The 17,358-nt window shown below is 36.9% G+C and overlaps 1 protein-coding gene across 3 annotated transcripts in view; it reads left to right on the forward strand.

The window, feature by feature from the left end:
- Positions 1-342: 342 nt before the first annotated feature.
- LOC135206849 (forkhead box protein N3-like) overlaps positions 343-17,358 on the forward strand; it is a 180,873-nt gene continuing 163,857 nt past the window's right edge. The window contains exons 1-2 of one of the 3 annotated variants that reach the window (XM_064238356.1): positions 343-526; positions 4,253-4,322. The gene's annotated coding sequence lies outside the window, so the exon portion shown is untranslated. Of the gene's footprint in view, positions 527-830; positions 852-4,252; positions 4,323-17,358 lie in introns of those variants that run through there. The other 2 variants (XM_064238337.1, XM_064238350.1) reach the window with 2 other exon arrangements.

Genomic DNA, 17,358 nt, shown 5'->3' on the forward strand with positions numbered 1-17,358 from the left:
TTCCGAAATTAATTAAAAGTAAGTGTAAATAATGTGGTATATGAGATAGGTGGCGCTGACGCTGATGATGTTGCTTCACTCGGTTTCGTTCAATAAAAAAGACAACGAACGAAAACGGACAGCTAAAGTTCTCCATAAGTATAAACACAACTTCGATTTGCTTTAAAACTGCACTTTAAGCAGGATCTCACTTGTACTGCCAATTAAAATTTCTTTCAGTACGTATTCATAAATGATTAGTAATTAAATAAGAAAGAGCAATGACTTAATACATCCCGTGGGATGTTTGTTCAGTCTGTTGAAATTTCTTCGAACGCGTGCTTACCGCGGGGACGAGAAAGCGCTTTTCCACTTCATACAGGCACCGATGAACAACAATTGGAGTTTTGAACGCTCCCTTGTTTACTGCAGCAATTACTTTTGGCTGCGGCCTTCTCGCAAACACATTTTAGCTGCTTCACCATTTGTTTCAGGCCGGCTTCTTGAATTTTATTTCGCCTCAAGATCCCCTTAGATGACCCTGCAGGTAGGTCATGAATGCTATGCGTCCGCAGAGCAGCCAGGTTCTGTTATTGAGAGTAAATCGAAATTTTAAAAAACAGATTTGGGTACTTGATTGCATTCAATTTTTATTTCCGATTTGTGGTCGTATCCTATAAATAGGACTTGCCGAGAGATCATGCAGGAGTGATTATATACAGCTGATTGTTTTCTGGGGGAGCTACAGGTGGGTTGTGGACTTGATTATCCGGTTGTTGCGTGCGAAGTTATTGATGCGAGGTTTTTTTGCACACGTGTTGATGTTTTTCTGGTGTTTGGGTGATCAGCTGTTTGCAGCCATCTTGACAGAGGTGCTAGCCTTCGTAATCTCCATATTTCATGGCTGTTTTCGATAGGTCATTGTATTTTATAAGATGCCATTCTTAACCCACCCGGGCTAGCCTAGCCTGTTGAAGGTAGCCCTAGACTTTTACTTTAAAGCTGCTCATAGGTATTTGATTACAGGCTAGGCCTATGCTATCCTAGTTTAGCGAAGCTTGGAATGTTTTCGGTACCCTAGGCTATTGATGAACACTAGGGTAGAGGCACTGCCTGTCTGGTATTTTTTATATGTAGGCCTAGAGTGACCACAGACACGTTTGAGGAGTGAATCGAGGTATCAGGCTCTTTTATCCCCAGTACCTAGGCTAGGGAAGCTACCTCATATTTTTTGTTAGGTAGTAGTACAACACCCTAGGAGTTAGACCCTATATAGGGTAAAAAACCACATGGTACAGGGGTGGACCATGTACGATCAATGTGTACAACCCCAAAAAAAGTACATTAGCCTATAATGCGTCCTGACATCGGAGAGACGCGACATGTTGTTGGTGAGAAACGGAGCTAAAGACCTCTACTCCGGTGTCAGGACGCGTTATAATGTACTTTTTTTGGGGTTGTACACATTGATCGTACATGGTCCACCCCTGTACCATGCGGTTTTTTACCCTGGTGCTGCAGTGTTAACCATTAGGTAGCATAGGCTAGTTCAAAAGGCGAAAGCACTTTTATTTTCTGTTGATTGAGTAGCTTAGCCTAGTTTGAGCTTGGGCTTGGTTTGCCTACCTAGTTTTGTTAGCATAGCTTAGCCTAGTTGGGCCAGCCAGGCAAAGCCAACAGTTCACCTAAGGTTAATCATAGTGTAACTGGTTAGTGGATCATAGGTTAATTTGGGTGTGTTTTGCTAGGCCAACAGTTCAATTTAGGCAAGGTTAATCTTAGAAAGTGGTTAATAGAGCTTGGGTTAATACTATGGGTGTATTTTATGTAAGAACCATGCCACTTTTTGACCAGCACATCCCCTCATTTTTCATTATTAGGGGCTATTTCTACGGTAGGCTAGTCTTGTCACAGATTGCTGCTGCAACCTAGCCTATGTCAAAGTTGTATTACTGTTGGGGCAGGCAACTTTAAATGGAAACCCAGAAGCATAATCAAGTTAGTTTTCAGAGCCTTACCTATAGCCTAGAACATGAAAGCAGCATAGGTGTATAGCCTAGGTCTAGTGTGTCGAAAGGTATACCAAGTCTGTAGCCTAGTGTGTGGCAACAGCTGTGTGTCAAACACTGCAGCAGCTCTATGATGAGAGGGTTGTACTGCTTAGGCTAACACTATTTTGATGTAAGAACTTGTGGAACTGGTATATAGTTACATCAATGCTTTATTACTTTTGCAATATGAAAACACCTCAGACTGCAAATAATGTTTTTGTTGCATAATAGCATTGTCGCTAGCCTATTGCTTTTAATAGGCTTAGTGGCTTTAAGATCCATAGGTATTTTCAACATGCAAAAATTCATCACAAATGTGGTGAAAGGTTATTTTTAAACATGATTGAATACAAATGTAATACAATTTTACTGATAGTTTTTTATTGTGACATTTAATTTTTAATTCTGTTGGAAATGCTTGGTTAACTCAGAACATTGACAATGGTGGCTTAACCTTATTTGTTTAGTTGTTGATATTGAAGAGTGAAACTGGGATGCATTCTAACCTAGATTCTCTTATCTTGCCGGACTTTGCGATCCCCCACCCCCCCCCCCCCCCCCCCCCCCCCCCCCCCCCCCCCACCCCCACAAACACACACACACACACACACCCACACCCACACACACACCCACACACACACCCACACACACACACACACACAAAAATTTATGTACCTTGAGCCCATATCTGAAGGTGAGTGAATATCTACTCCAACTTCCCAATCCTAACTTGCCTCTTGGCATGAATGGGTTTTAATAAGTTAACCAAGTTTTCCAAAGGAAATTGATACTCTCAGGTTTGTGAAAGCATGCCAGACGTTATCAGGAAAAACTGTCTTGTGTTTCTCTGAAAATCACGTAATGCCTGGAAGTACCTTAAGCTAACGGCGATTTTCAAAATTAATGCATTCTTTTTCTTTTGCTGTTTTGACTAACAACTAAGTTCTTAATTTTATATAGAGGAAATAATGGTTAAAGTAAAAGTAAGAAATATATGCTGAAAAGAAGAAAGAAGTGAGATGTGTAATAGGAAATCACACAATTAGCACTTCGTACAGATGTTGATGGAAAGCAGTCAATGAAATCACAAATACAAGCAGACCTGTGCTAGGACTACTTCCACATGTTATTTCATTTAATTATAAAAGCCTATCAACTTATCAACTTCTAACATTCATAGTGAATGAGGATAAAGCTCCAGTAAAAATAGGAACAATGATGGACTTCATGTGAAGAGAAAGAGTTGTATATTATTACATAGAAATCCTTTCTTTTCTTTCACAATTCCTGAATCCATAGATACCCACAATTTTAACAAAAACACCATAAATCATTGTGTGTATTAAAATCTAAGATAGGACTAAGGGATGAACATATATTAGTCGCACATTGTAGTGTCATGTAAAAGAAGCTGCAGCAACTTGACGGGCAACCAATATCACCTTTAATGAAACTTGGAAATCAGCAATGTATCATTGGTAGATATACAGGAGTTTTTGAAAAGGTTATCATCAGCCTTGTCGGTTGATGTTAACTTTTGTAATTTTAAAGAAAACAGGCAGAGAAAGTAGCACATTAGTCTGTAAAGGGTTTGAAGAGCTGTCTTCAATAACTCCTTTCCCCAAAACAGTTTAATGTTGTTTATAATGCTCGTGTGGTAAGTATCAAGTGTTGTTTGAAAAGTGTTGGTAGACAAGGTAAAATTTGTGTATTTTTATCACTAGTAATGGTGGTTCAGTATTTAACGTCATGGAAATTTTAACATAATTTCATTGAATAAGGATAGTCTGTGGTAAGAGGCAGGTGAATATACTTGATCTCTGACACGTTTATGACTACTGAATGGGCTAAAGTTAGAAGAGAAAATTTTTTGTATTAATCCATTAATGTCAGTCGCAGTATGCACTGTTCTTGGTGTTTTCTTATACAGATATCTAGTGATATATTGATGAATTAAAATCTATAGCAATTTTCAAGGTATATACTTTTCAATATAGGAGCTGCTAAAGGTTGTTTGGATATTCAGTTTTCAGCTTAAATGTAGGTGACAGTATGTACGGTACTTAATTGCATGAATAGAGACAGACGGTGTGAAGGATCTAGATGGAAAAGGTTTCAAAATTTGAACACAGAATCAGAATATTGTAAATTTTAAGAGGTCTGGGTTTTTGGAAATACTGAACCAATTGAGAAATTCATTCATTTTCTTTTTAAATTTACAGGCTGCCCTTCCTATAGAATAGAGCTTCCGTGTTTCCAAAGTCTTCCAAACAAGTAAAACATCAAATAAAGGTAAGTTACAGTATAATTTGTGCATTTTAATTTAGTTTCACATAGTCTTAAAATTTTATAAATGTGAATTAGCATTAAGCAATCTAGTTAAAATACTTAGTAGACTCTTTGAAAGATTGAAATTATAGTGGATTTCAAAAGTTGGCGAACTGTAGTGACTTTATTTAGTTGCAAATATTTTAATATTTAGTTGCGAATATTTGAATCTAATTTTGAGAAGTGCCCGTTGAACTGAAAATATAACTAATTGAAAGATTTACCTCTTGATGGTGAATATACTTGGCCTTTGATGGTGTATCAACTTAGCAGGATGATTTTATATAAAGTATTCCTCCTAAAACACTGTGATGGATGTGAACATGGATACATTCTGTAAATGGAGAGAAGTGGTGGGGATTAGACAAGGGAATTACATAATGTCATGCTCTACTATAATGTTCTTTCCTTAGATTTCAAAAACAATTAGGGCGTGTGAGATTACTTATTAATCTTACATGCCCTCTTACTTACCCTAATTACAGTATATGTAATGCAATGACCACAGATAATTTGAGCATTGATTTGGTAACTTACATTAGCAAAACCAAACTCATTATGCTTTGCCTTTTACTAAGCTTTAATTTCAGAAACAATAGTTTTGATAATCTGTTGACAGACAATTCCAGGATAAAGCCTGGGATCCAATTTAGGGTTTAATGGTTGTAAATACTGTACTGAACTGTAAGAATACCAGTTTGATGTAAGGGCACTTAATAGTCTTCTGACTGTGGTAGGCAGTCATTCTGTTCTTAATGGTGGTTTTGTTATAGAAAACGTTAAAATAAAATATGTTCCTTGTATGTATGGCATAGATTTTAACGTGAATTGTCAGCAGACAGATATTTCCAGCTTTTGTGTTTTTTTTTTTAATTTTTTTTTTTTTTACACATAACTTCTGTATATTTTGCATCAGTACAAGCAAAGCTTTGTTGGTGACCTCCTACTGCCAAGGCCACTCAAAATGGTAGTGAATTATGAATCTTACAGCCATCTGAAAGTTCCTTCTTCTTTATGAAGTAGTAGGATACAGTATCTCAAGCAGTTGAACAGAATGGATGAAATTCTGATAATGTATGTGCATCAAGTAACCTTGTGATCTGATCTGATGCTTTTTTAGAACCAAGAACAACTTGTGTAGCTGTGACTCCTCTTCAGAACTACAGTTAATCTAGTGCTGCTTGGTTTCTGAGGAGCACAGGTGAAATTTTTAGCCAGGTTTTAAATGAATCAAGATGCAGATTTGAGGGAGAGATGAAATACAAAATAATTTGTAAGTTGGTCTTAAGATATGCTGCCTTGGTTTTTTTATGTAGGCTTCTGTGTTTTACAGACATTTTGTAAGGAACATTTATAATTTTGTGTCATACATAATGTTTTTTGTAGCCCAGACAGTATTGTAAAGGGTATAGTGGGAACATGGATGTGAAAGTTGACCAACTTTTTATCATAGATGCTTTGGATGAGCAGAAGCACTCATTGATAAATTCTTGGTGAAGGAAGGCTAGTCTGGGTGCTTGCAAGATTTTCAGAACTTTATTGTAAAGTACAGTGCATATATAATGATACCAGGTTGTCATAGGAAATTGAGTGTGATGAGAAGGCTGGAGAGGATGTTGCCAGTCAGTTAAGTCAGAGTAAGTCACTGATCACACAGTAGGAGCATGCAATAGAGCAGAAAGTTAATACCTACTTTTCCAGTGAAGAGTAGGCAGAATCTACCAAAATGTTAGAATGAGACCTGAATAATGACTTCATTGCCTCTCATAACCATCAGTAGACACTTAAAAAAAAATAAAAAAGATACCTTGGATGGAACCCATTGCACAGATACAGGTAGGGTTGCATTAGATACACTTGTCTCTTGGCAGAAAGTCTTAGCAAAGCATTAAGAAATTTCACGACTAGAAAGTCTCAATAACCTTGGTATATAATGTCTTTCACAGTAACATTTTCTTCACATAGTAGTGTCAATCTGTTGAGTGTTTACATGCTTTCCAAGCCTTTATAGTCTGTGCGCCTTTACTTCTGTGAGGGCATATGGCCTTTACATAGGCATACCAGCAGGTGTTCATACAAACTTCACACCAAGTCAGTATCATGATATTTCACTTGCCCTTCAGTGGTTTCAGGTATCCAGAGCTACCTGACATGTCATCTAGTTAGGACTGAGTGACAAATCTTGCCTTGTCGCTGTAGCGACATGTACTAACTTGGCTTGAGTAGTGACTTCTCATCTTGTGTAAATTGTACCATTTTTCATGATTACAGACAGTGTAGGGCGCTCTTATAGGCTGAAAAGCCAGATTATTAATGTCATTTCCACTAATCAGAGATGAGAGGTTAAGGCTTCATGAACCAGATGTCAGTGCTTATAACAAGGAACTTATTTCTTTTCTGAAATTTATGACTTTACTGCATCATGCTTTATGGGAATCTCAAGCCAAAGAATGCATGCTAACAGATTACACTACAGTATCTAGTAAGACTTCCAATGAAAGTAAAATGACAGCCTTGTTATGGGAAAGTTTTCCCATGCTAGTGGACAGAAAACTTGAAGTTAAAAAGAGGAGTTGGTCAATTTTATAATGGTTCTCTATACAGTATTTGATGTAATAGCCTAGTTTTGAGTTTCCTTCCTTACCTATCCAATTTGCTCTTTTGCAAACTGGGAAAAGTTTTATGTTCTTGCAAGGCATGCTTTCAGATTGTATGTCTGTATCTCTTAGAAGCTTTCCTTTCATGATATGCAAACTCTGAATTGTCTTTCATGAGTTGAGTTCTTCTGAAAATGCAAGTTCCTCCAAAGCAGGATTTTGCTATTTTCTTCAGTAGGTTCTTTGAGGAACCATACTGCATTATCCTACCTGCTTTCTCCTCACTGGAAAAGTTTGTTAGAATTCAGTTTGTATTGTTTGGTCTTACCAGCACTAGAGGATGTAATTCAGACTGTTTGTGATTTCTTTTGAAGTTATACTTAGTTTCCAAGATATAAATACAGCAAATGACAGAAGGCAGCATATCATAATTAACATTACATTCCGTAACAGAGTTTAGTGTTAGTGGTAGGATGTCGACCAAGTAACTTTTGTATGTAAAAGCAACTAATTTATCAGATCTCAGCAGTCAGTGGTATGGCATCAAAGTCTGTTGAGCATCTTAAGTTATCTTTTACTGAGACAAGTTTTTGCTGTCGCTCAGGTTGTTTTGAACTACCATCGTAACTTAAGAAGTAGAAACCAACTAATATTTAGTTAAGTTAATACTGGACATCCATTGTGGTGGGGAAGGTGTTGCTAAGACACCTCATCCAGTTCATGTTTATTCAATGGCCAAAATGTCGACAGTATTATCTGACACACATTTTATGGTCAAAGCTTTTTTTTATACTCTGGTAAGAATATTAATGAGTTACTACCCATTTTCAGCTGTCTATACTTTGTAGAGCCTAATAATTACCATATTCACCTAACTTGTGGATGTTTGGGATTTGAGCACTATGAATAAATGAGCACAGCTGTGATGGTTTTTCTGGAAATTGACTTATATTTAGTTTTTATATAAGGTCCTCTGTTCTGTCATTCCAATGTGATATTGGATCCAGGTAATCATTCAAGGTGATTATGGATTGAAAGCTTGGTAGTTCATTAATTGGCCTTCTATCTCCATAGCTATTTAGTTATGTAAGGAATCTGAACTTTTGCATAGAAAAAATAAAGAATATTCACACTTCATGAACACAAACCATTTTGTAGAGAATTACAGCCACTGTCCCCTGTTATGGCTTCTTCACTCCTTAATTAATTTACCACAAACAGTCAATGGGATTTGCTGAAAGTGATGATAAAAAAAAAAGGTCAGTAGACTTGACTATGATATGCTGTGGACATGTATATCATTATGTGACTTAGTCTTGGAAGACTAACTGTGTACTATAATAAATGCATGTTATTAAGAAATGATCAGTTACTTCATCAGGGTCTGTTTTATGGTAACGAGTTCATTTCCTTTCATCATATCATAATTATATGCCAGTTTTTTCTTTTATCCTAATTTGTATTTCTCATTGTGTTTGTGACTGGAACGTGATTGCATGAGACACCAGTAGAATGGCCTCGTTCTTTTCTTGAACATAATTTTTTAAAACCTTTGTTTTCTAAATTTTATTAATTTAAATAATTTCTAAGATCACAGTTAACTTTGTAGAATTGTCTTGAAATAGGAAGACTGGCTAGATTATCATTATCATCAATCTATCATTTTTTTTCCTCTTTGTAAGGTTAGAAATGAAATGAGGTATTCTCAGCCTCCTCTGTCTTGTGCACACACTATCTGGATGCCCATCAGGTTTAGGTCTTCACCTGTCATCTTTTGTCTGTGTTTTCTTGGGCCTCCCTACAGGTTTTCATCTGCTACTTCCAAATTGTCTTTCTGCTGTTCAAACTTACAGGCACCTCATTCCTTTTCATAAAAGTTCAGATCATTTTAGTTATTTGAGATCTTGGATCGATGTTTTGGCTGTTGGCCATCACCACTTTTTCTTTTATGCTATGATCTTCCCGCTGCATTCTGGCCATGAATTGCATTTTTTTCTGCAGTCACACCCTTTGAAAATCTCACCATATATGCCAGTGCCTGTTTCCACTGTGTTTTGAAAACTGAATGAACATGAACTAGAGAAGTTGGAATAATATGGAGACCAATAGAGAATTTAACAGCAGTAGAGGTTACAAGGACCCTTGGGAATGTGAAAATTGAAAAGCCCCTGCACTATCCAGAGAAACAAGTGAATTAATAAAAGTACTAGCAAGCTTGCAGTACAGTATATAAAAACCTTTAAAGGATGTAAGCATGACAAAGATGATCTGAAAGTAAGACTAAAAAAGTGCATTTAGGAAAGCAGGCTAGATTATAGTAAGATGAAATAGATTATAAAAGCCAGTGGAAAAGAGAGGGGATTAGAGAACCATGTTATGAAAGATGGATATGTTTTAGAAGAGGTTGAGTATTTTACTTACCATGGTAATATCTGGACTGTGAAGTTGAGATAGCAGCAAGGCAGTAGCTCAAGCATGAATCAATCTTGTCAATTGATAGCTAGACCACTTACAAATGAATATGCAATGTTGGTATAGAGAAGAAAGACTTAAGATGGATATGTAAAACCTGTGCTCTTTTATGCAGTAGGAACATAGGTGCTGATAAAGTAAATGGAAGGTATTTTGAAAAGGTGTAACCACAGTGTAGAGATTCGTGACTGCATTGTGGTAACAAGATTGCACAGTACTGTGAATGAGAAGTTGGTTGGCAGAGATGTGTCAATAGGCCAAGAAAAAGACAGATCTCAGAGATTTAGGTGATTTGGATATGTCATGAAAAGGGATAAGGAACTTTTGGTCAGAAAAGCAATAGATATGGAAACAGGAGGATGGCCTAAGAAATCAAGGAGGAAGGACTGGATGAGGATGTATACCTATTATGATCTCAAGGAGAAAGTGCTTGGGGTAAAAGACATTGAAGGTAACTCAACGTCTCATCTGACCCCATACAAGAAAGCTGGCTTAAAATATTTAGGGTGTTGACAATGATGCATTTCCACTGCATACAGTATCATAGGAATGATATACTCATGCTATGTTTGCTTCTACAAATGTGATACTTTCATTTAGCAATAGTCTAGTGAGCCCCATTTCTTCCAGGTTGTAGTTCCTATTTTCACATGCTCCAATTCATGCTTCTTAGTTGTACAGTGTATTCTCAAAATTACAGGTATATTCTACTATTTCTAAGGTCTTTCTATTTGCCAAAGAGGGTTCTTTTTTTTCTTTTCTTCCCAGGTTGCTCTTGGAATGCATTTTGGTATAGGAAGTCTCTTGCTCCATGCATATTTTGTAATCTTGAAGCATATCTTTAAATTCATTTGTTACATTCTGTTTACCCTCACTCCTTTTCTGCAGTAGTTACTTGATCTGTTTCCTGACTAGCATTTCCTTTTCTTCCTGTCCTGTCACCCTAAGCTTTGTTTCAAAGATGTTAATTTTCATTTGGTTTGATTGATGAAGTTATTTGGAAAACTTCAGTGGAAAATATTGTGGTTCAGTAACCTGAAGTTTATATTTATAGTTCACTGCCTTAGATCAAAAACAAGTTTGAGCAACATGCATACAAGTCTGGCATATAGGTTTTGATGTGGAAAAATTTCATTTTAGTTTTCTGTAAAAGAAAACTGTTGAGATGGCTCTTTGTTTGTCCACCTGCACCAATTCTGTCCATCCTCAGATCTTAAAACTACCCGAGGTTAAAAGGCTGCAGATTGGTATGTGGGTCATTCACCCTCCAATCATCAAACATACTAGATTGCAACCCTTTACCCTTAGTAGTATTTGATTTAAGGTTAAAGTCAGCCATTATTGTGCATTGGGTACTGCTATAGGTGCCAACAACGCAGGCCCTCACCGGGCCATGGCTAAAAGTTTCATGGGCTGTGGCTGAGAGTTTTGTACGGTATTACATGCTGTACAGAAAACTTGATTGCACCAAAGAAACTTCAGCCCATATTTTACTCAAGTGTTGCTATTGTTTAACTTGTATGGTTATGAATTAGTCATCTTTGATTGGTTGATTGTTCAATGCATTAACTGCATGGGAGCTTCTTATGGAGACTAAAATTTTATCAATTATATTTTTGTATACTGTTATTAGTTCATTGTTGTAAAATGATTGATTAAAAGAGTGCTGGTTAATCACTTTTGAGGGTGTAAAAACAAAACAGTTTCAGTAAAGAAGCAAACTATGAAATCCACCCACATAAATTCTTATAAGTGATGGTCTGACTTTGAGAGGGCCATGGCTACTTTCTTTGATAATATCAGTTGTGGACCATCATTTCAAGGATCCACCAACAAATTGTTCTGTTTTGGCCACCATGTGTTTCCTAAGTTAGTGTAGGTAATTTTCTTCAAAAGTTAGCGTAGGTCATTGTCTTCAGATCAGGTGAAAAGCAAGATGTGTTAAATCATTGACACACTTTGTGGCTTGATAGTGGTTGCTAGTAGGATTCGTCTTAGAGGAGTTATGACAATTGCAATTAAGGGAAGATTTTGAAAGTTATACTGCAAATTGTGGAGAGATGAAAATTAAGAGAGAGCGAGCTATGGTGCTGTGGGTAAAGGGACATTGCAAAGAATCTTTTGTACCATCTACAATGTGCCATTTAAGGAACACTTGGGTGTATTCCCCAATAAGAGTTATGTTGAAGTACAGATAAAAAATATGTAAAGGAAGATGAGAATTAAATATCATAATCATAGGTGAGTGCAGCTTTTTAGTCACAGTAGAGAAGTTTTAAGCCTCAGCAAAAATACCAGATTTCATAGTAAGTGGTGAAAACAAAAATAGAAAGAAGTGCAGCCTTGACCAAAGGGATTTTGTCAAGAACATTAAATAACTAAAGTATGTCACTTAGTTACATTTTAGTATCGGGTACTCTGTATACTATGGTTGGATGGCAAGGAAAATTTTCGTAATACATATAATAATATTCACCACAGGTACACTAATGGTTAGTATTAGATCAGTTAATTATTCATTTATGGAATAATTCAAAAACAATTTGCTGCAGTCAACTTCGTTTTCTTCATGTAACTTGGCTTATACAGTACTTAATTATGCAAGGTTGAAAAAGTGATGTTTAAAAGATGCGGTTGTTGACAGGAAATCTGTGGCTGAAAATTTTTCGTAATGAGCCCCTGGGATTTTAAAACTTACTTAAAGGATAATTTTGTGGGAACAGAATTTATTAATATTGAAAATAACCAACATACTTTTAAAGTATTTTCCACTATTCTCTTTTCATACACTGAAAGATGGAGGTAATTCAGCTGGTAAAGCAGGTTGAAGTAATACTATTTATATGAAGAGAAAAAATGTTTATACTCTCCTTTGGTATTATAATAGTACTGTGAAAGGCATTTACGTCATGATACTTAGCTTTTAAAAATTTGCCATAAGTTATAGTGTTTTGTATCATGGAATTGAATATCAATTTTATAAAAGTTTATCTCGAAAAGAAAGAAAGCCAACAACATAGCCCATGCCCCTTCTCGGCCACTGAAGCTGTTTTCTTGTGCAGGTGTTCTGTCCTCTGTGATTGAATTTTGTATTTAATGCCATCTGTAATTTTTTGGGGGGGATGGGTAATACGCTTTGATAATTTCGTACTTAAGAACTGTGAATTCCCAGGTTTAATATTGAGCAAAATCATATTTGTCCCCCTGTTTCGATTGAGAACAAGAAAGGGATAATTAGTGGTACACAAGGACCGTGTGGCCTCCTGTGTCCTTTATGATGACACTAATTGCAGTGAATTGTTTTTCCATGTTGTTAAGAGGCCCCTCTGTGTGCATTTTAATTGCTTGCTTTTGTCCTTCGTAAAGGGAATTCTCTCATTAAGGCAATGTGCTACGTGAATCCCCCTTTTCACTTTCATGTTTTGTTATTCAGTATATTTTTGTGTGCGCCTTTTCGCTGTTGTTGTTATTCTTTATTGTTAAATTAGAGGCTTAAGTATTGTATTATTGCTTTGAAATTATCATTTCAGAGTTAATTGCTCTTGCTTTTACTGATGCAAGTTTAATGTTTGTCAGAGAAGTAGTCGACTTTTTAATTTGGTTTTGGTGTTTATATTCTTAAGAGTGTTTCTTTTCTTCATATTTGATGTTACGTATTTGTCGTACACAGGTATATTAGAAAAAAAAGAGGAAAAGAACTGACAATAAAATGATTTATAATAGTTTACATTTGTGGAACTGAATTAAGTTTTTTTTTTACAACGGGTTCAGATGTTTTGGAAGGACCTTTATAATTCTTTGTATATTGAATAACTCTGTTGGTATAGAATTGAACCTTGGGAGACTGAGACTGGAATGCTGTAGTGAATTATATAAATTGAAAATGCATTTGAAGATATTGTGATGTAAACTTTATGGAAAACTGAATTTGATGAATCTTAGAAATTAGTCTTATTTACAATATGAAATGAAGACAGCGTTCGTCCTGTGTAATTATTTTCTTTTGTCAATGGTTTCCCCTCATTACAATAAGATTGTCCTAATAGCCTCCGCCATGTTCCCCCACACGGAGAGAGAAAGCAGGTCCCTTCAAGTTGTTATCATGGGGTCGAAAGAAAGGGAGAATAAAAATGTGAATAAATCATGTGTTCGATTTGGTGGTTGTTATCACCAGATGAGCGAAGGCTCGCATGACTTCCATTTGGCAAGGGCGGAGGGCGCACATCGGTGAGAGTTGAGGAAGTACACATATGCACCCGCGCGACCAAAGAACGGGCGAATTAAACACCGCGGATGCGAGTTCCCCCAGTTGGCACAGATGATTTAAGTAGGTTTTTGGTGGGCGGATGGGTGAAAGGAACCGACTACACCTGTCCGGTGTTCGGATTAATTGTGACTTTTGAACCCCTGTAGGGGGTGGGCGGGAACTGGGGTAGCGTTGCGTGTTTCAATGGTGGTTGGGGGATGTGATGGGTACGGTCGTGTTGAGTGTTTGTGGATTTGGGTAAGTCGATGAAATTGCAGTAATTAGTTTCAATTGTTACCTTAATGATGCTACAACAGTAGTGCCAAAAATGGTAGTACTTGTAACCGTAGGAAACATTATTGTGCAGGTTTACATTTTTTCTTTTCTGTAGAAATTTGACCTCGTACGTGATTTTGGAATGTGGCCCTGTTTATTATTATTATTACTCTGCATGTTACTGTATAATCTATATGCTTTAATGATAAAATACTGCTGTTAGTGGAATGGTTGATTTACCTTTTTAGTTTAATTAGGTTTTCCTGTTATTATTATTGTTATCTGCCCTCATTGAAAATGCAGAATTCTACAAGCCTGACGGCCCCAGTAAGGAAACAACCTAGTACGGAAAGGGAAAGTGGGAAGTAAGGAATAAGTCGTAATTGAGAAATAGAGAAGAAAAAGAAGATAAATCGAACCGATAATAAATAGGACAAATATCAAACTTTAAAGTGAGACTCATGTCAGCCTCCAAAGAAGAAGAAGAAAATGCGTTGTCAAGTTTGAGCATATGAGTTCCAATGTTCCATAAAGAGGATTTGGATGGTGCGTCATTCCACGATTTGGTAACAGCATGAGGGAACTTCTGGAAAACTATGCGGTATTGCATCTCACGAAAAAAAAAAAAAAAACCTTTTATTTTGTTCTATTTGGTAGCAACTGTGTACGTACTATGAAGATATTCAGAAAAAATTATGGGATCGGTCTGAGTTAAATATTTAATTATTATCGTTATTTCACGGTCACCGTTATGGGGAAAACTGGAGATTGAATGAATTCTGTTTTTTTTATTTTATGTATTTATTTATGTTTATTTTTTTTATAATATCGGATCACTTCTCAATCACCTTTGACGGCTTTTAGAGGGTGATTCCCGTGCAAATAGGAACTTTTTATTTATTTATTTATTTTTTAAGATGTATGTGTATCGGGGTGTTTGAGTGAAAGGCGATTTTTCGGTTAGTATTTAATTTTTACCTGCGATGTTCTCATGATTCGGCCATTAAAAGTTGAGATGTGAATGTGAATTTTGCTATACTGTGTTAATGTTTTGTTGTTTGAAATACAGTAATTAATCTCTTTTTAACGTTGCTAGAGCGTCGGTGATGGCATGAAACTTATGTTGGAATTTTGTCTTATTTTTATATGGTAAATACCTACGGTTTTTATATGCTAGTTATATTGTGTGTGACTGCGTAAACGCATATTCTTTCCATGGGTTTGAATCCCCCTCCCCTTCACTGTGACAGGGCAGCAACCGCCAATTAATCTGTTGTATTGAGTGGTGGCTAGGACAATTAACCTGAGGTAATTCAAAGGCTAGTGGGGAGGGAAGTGGACGAGGAGGACAAGGTTGTGGGGGGGGGGGGGGGGGGGGGGGGGGGGGGTCGTTGGATTCCGCAGGGTCTGCCGTGAGTGGAATACACTTCCAGCCCCATGGGCTGCGCACTTTGATAGTGGGTTGGGATGGGTCGATGTAGGGGGGGATATGGATGTCGAAGGATTGTGTTGTGGCTACGTAGGGGATGTGTGCTGGTGGATCATCATAATAGCGCCACTGGTCGTTTTGTGGAGTAGTTAATAGCACTGTTCCGGTCTTTATACTTTTAGTCCCGCCGATGCCAGTCCGGGCTTTTTTTTCTTGTGGGGGGGCGAGGGGGTGGTATGAGTTCTGGTGGAAAATGGGTTTTCGCCGAGATTTAAAAAATCGTTGCTTGAGAGAGGAGGATCTTAAACTTCGTTTCATAAAAATTTACAGGTCAGAGTGAATGTTTATTCATATGGCAATGAAATATGCCATAATCATAGTAAAATCTGTGGTCATTTCAGAATTTAATTTGCAATTATAGTATTCCACCAAATACTCTGGCTTGGCCGTATTCATGTTGCAGGTCGAAGTAGCACCTGTTTCCTTTCATGCGTCTGTCATTGTTCAGAGATGAATGGAATTTCAGGTGCTAGTATTAGCAGTAACCGATGCCATTTCTTTTAGTTGCATCGTTAGGTAAAAGTCATTATTTGGTCATTCTGGGTACTATATTGTTTTGTAGTAGTAGTAGTTGTTGTTGTTGTTGTTGTACTAGTAGTAGTAGTAGTAACAGTTCCAGTGAGAGAAGCAGTAGCTCTATTCTTGTACCCTTTCCTAGTTACTCCCTTGTGAATTGGTATCCGATTATCGATCTTGTATTGACCATGTCTACACAGCTCATGAATTGGTCATTTTGTGTGTGTGAGAGAGAGAAGAGAGAGAGAGAGAGAGAGAGAGAGAGAAGGGTGACAGGGAAGGGGGACGGATGGTTGGGGGGTAGGGGCGTGAGGGGCTCTTGTTGTTGGGCGAGTTCAACTTCTCTCTATCATGCACCATATTATCAGTCGCTTTATCAGTGCTGTTATTGATCCATCTGGGCGTATGAAACGTAGTATTGTACTTTGCCACTTGTTTGTCGAATTCTTTGTCTTTTATGTAAAATATGCATCAAATTTTGGAGTTTCTGGTCGTTCGGTTTTGAGATCTTGCATTTTCGGTAGGCTCGTTATTGCTCACTAGGCCCGCGTGATTTTATATATTTGACAGTCTCGTTTTTTCCAGTGCGTCTCACCCTGCCAATCTTTTAATTAGTTTTCTGACATGTATGTAAATTTGGTTTTGTCCCATTATGATTATGGCCCTGTCGAATTTTAGGATTCAGACTATTTCCGGACTGCGTTTCCTGTTTTTTTTTTTTTTTTTTTTTTTCCTCAAGAATTACATTTGCCAGAGACGATTTTTTATCAATACATGCATTTTAATTGTATTGAGGGGACAGGGCGTCCTAGGTATTGTATGTGTATTAGGTTGTGTCTTTGTTTTCGACAATAGTTCAGAATTGGCAGTTTTTCTGTTGCTTGGAATAAACCCTGAGAACTTGTGCGTTGTGTAAATTTTACCTGGAACATAAATCTTTCTTCATTATCGTCTTAGTTTAAAACCCACCCACCTATTTTACTAGTGTAATGATTATCAATAAACGGCTTCCTTGATTATTTAGAACAAAGTGATAATGTAGCAGTCTTGAAACAGTCGAAGAAGGTAATTTAAGTGAAGTGCTATAAACCGAATTTTATGCCGTTAAGGACTGTAATAAAGGATTAAGCAAGAGCTTTTTATACACAGAACAATTAAGGAGTTTATGGGCCACTAATTGGAAAGTATGTTTGTGTGTTGTATAGTTAATGGTAATTTTCAGTAATGCATTCACCTCCCTAATTACTCTGCTCTTATAATTATGATAAGAATTTATAGCCGGTATGTTTAAAATGATGGGGAATATATGCAGAAAACATGTCCATGTAGAATCATTAAGGAAAACTTTTTTTCAATTTTCCCAGAGACCATAATTTTCGGAATTTGTGACATTTTCTTCACTCG

This window comes from Macrobrachium nipponense, chromosome 11 (assembly GCF_015104395.2).
Source record: "Macrobrachium nipponense isolate FS-2020 chromosome 11, ASM1510439v2, whole genome shotgun sequence".
Classification (NCBI taxonomy): Eukaryota; Metazoa; Arthropoda; class Malacostraca; order Decapoda; family Palaemonidae; genus Macrobrachium; species Macrobrachium nipponense.